Below are 2,500 nucleotides of genomic sequence, written 5' to 3'. Positions count from 1 at the left end.
GACCCGCTGAGAATATGGGGCGAATGGCGAACAGCAAGGGAGAGACAGGTGAGCGCCGGAATCCAGCAATGGGGATATACCGGGGGTTAGTAACTGGTTGTATTCTGTCTGCTCAGTCCCCAGGAATGCCCAGACCGCAGCTCAACTTGGAAGGAGAAAACCCTGTCCCCTCTGGTTCCCCCCCCCCCTCCCCCCCCCGGGTTTTTACTAAGGGAGGGGAAGTGTGGCATCCCTCTCTTGACTGAGACCGAGGGTGAGACTCAGCACCGTGGACAGCGCCCATTCTGACCTCAGGGTGAGAAGCTGCAGGTGAAACACAGCACCATGGACAGCGCCCATTCCAGCCCCTGGGGAGATGCAGGGAAACCCCACAGCTATGCACAGCTGCCCGGCATTCCCCAATTAAAGAGCTGGAGTGAGAAACCAACTGACAGGAGACAAAGGGGGTGGCCGGAGGAGAAGCACGCACGTTGGGGTGAGAGCCGGACTACGGCACTGTATCTATGTTTTACTGTAATTAACTGTTCTGTTCTGCTGCCAGACCGAGGTCCTGTGACTGTATTGGAGAGGCCCCGACAGCCGGAGGCTAGAGGGACGGGACACCAAACGACTACCCGTACTAGCCACCTCTGGCCCTCCTCCTACCCACAGCTACCCCAGAGACGCCAGTCGGGCGCAGCCTAGTAGAGAGGCCCCGACAGCCGGAGACTAGGCAGACGACGAACCCCTACCCGGACCGTAACGTAGGTTGAGAGCCGTGCAGCGGCAACTTATTTAAGTATCGTTATAATGTTTTGTATGCTACCTCTATAGCACCAGTCGGGCGCAGCCTATTGGAGAGGCCCCGACAGCCGGAGAGGACGCCTGCAGAGCCCCCCGGCTAACCTTCTACCACCCCCCTTCTGAGTTTGAGTAACGGCGAGAAGCCTTAAGCTGGCCTTATTGCCCTGGTTCTTTTGTGTTAATAAAATACGCCTAGAGTGGCTAACTGTCCCTCCTGTTTTGTGTCGTCTCTGGCTTGTGTGTGCACTTTTCCCTGGTCTCAGTGAGAGGGATACCACACACACACACACACACACACAGAAAGAGGCAGATCTGGAGGTGGTGTTGGAGGGTCAATAGGGGGCGCTCTTCCCTATGATCTTAGTAGCGCACACACGGATGCATGGACACAAACACACACACACACACACACACATGTACACACACACCCATGTACACACACACCCACACGAGATGAGGAGGGTATTTCTAGCCAGGGTGCAGAGGCTCTTCTGAAGTATCCATGTCATGATGGATGACATTCCTGGGCATGTCAGTAACAATAGACTGGCAACCCCCCTACCCACACACACACGTACACATGTACATACGTACGTACGCACTTCCAGAGAAAGAGTTTGAAGAGAGAGAGAGACGAAGAGAGAGAGAGAAGAGAGAGAGAGAAGAAAGAGAGACAGAAAGAGAGAGAGAAGAGAGAGGAGAGAGAAGAAAGAGAGAGAGAAGAGAGAGAGAGAGAGACAGAGACACTGTGTGGGGGGAGTGTATGATCCGGGGAGGGAGGGAGGGAGGGGTAGAGGGGTAGAGGAGGGAGGGAGGGGTAGAGGAGGGAGGGAGGGAGGGGTACAGTAGGGAGTGTGTGGTCTGGGGAGGGATGGAGGGGTAGAGGAGGGAGGGAGGGGGGGGTAGAGGAGGGAGTGGATGGTCCATATGACTGAGTGATGGATGGAAAGCTGGGATGAGAAAAGGATTCAAGATGGCCGCTTATGCCATAAGTAGTTGGATTTCTGTGCTTTTGTGTGTGTATGTGTGTATGTGTGTGTGGTCTGTGCTTGTATGTGTGTGTGTGTGTGTGTGTGTGTGTGTGTGTGTGTGTGTATGTGTGTGTGGTCTGTGTGTGGTCTGTGTGTGTGTGTGTGTGTGTGCGTGTCTCTATCTGCATGTTGTCTGGGGCTGTCATCAGGAACATGAATAATCACCCTGCTGAAGAGAGGAAGGCAGGGGAGGTCAGGGTCAAAGGTCACGACCAGGAGTGTCTCACGCTAATGATGATGATGATGATAGTGATGGTGATGGTGGTGATGGTGATGGTGATGATGATGGTGATGGTGATGGTGATGATGATGGTGATGATGATGATGATGATGATGGTGATGATGATGGTGATGATGGTGATGATGGTGATGGTGATGATGATGATGATAGTGATGGTGATGGTGATGATGATGATGATGATGATGGTGATGATGATGATGATGATGGTGATGGTGATGGTGATGGTGATGATGATGGTGATGGTGATGGTGATGGTGATGATGATGATGATGATGATGATGGTGATGATGGTGATGATGATAAAGATGATGATGATGATGATGATGATGCTGATGGTGATAATGGTGATGATGGTGATGGTGATGATGATGGTGATGATGATGATGACGGTGATGATGATGATGATGGTGATGGTGATGATGATGATGATGATGATGGTGATGAT

The sequence above is a fragment of the Nansenia antarctica genome (assembly GCF_963989245.1).
Source record: "Nansenia antarctica genome assembly, chromosome: 3".
Classification (NCBI taxonomy): domain Eukaryota; kingdom Metazoa; phylum Chordata; class Actinopteri; order Argentiniformes; family Microstomatidae; genus Nansenia; species Nansenia antarctica.
Note: the sequence above shows the minus strand (reverse complement) of the source record.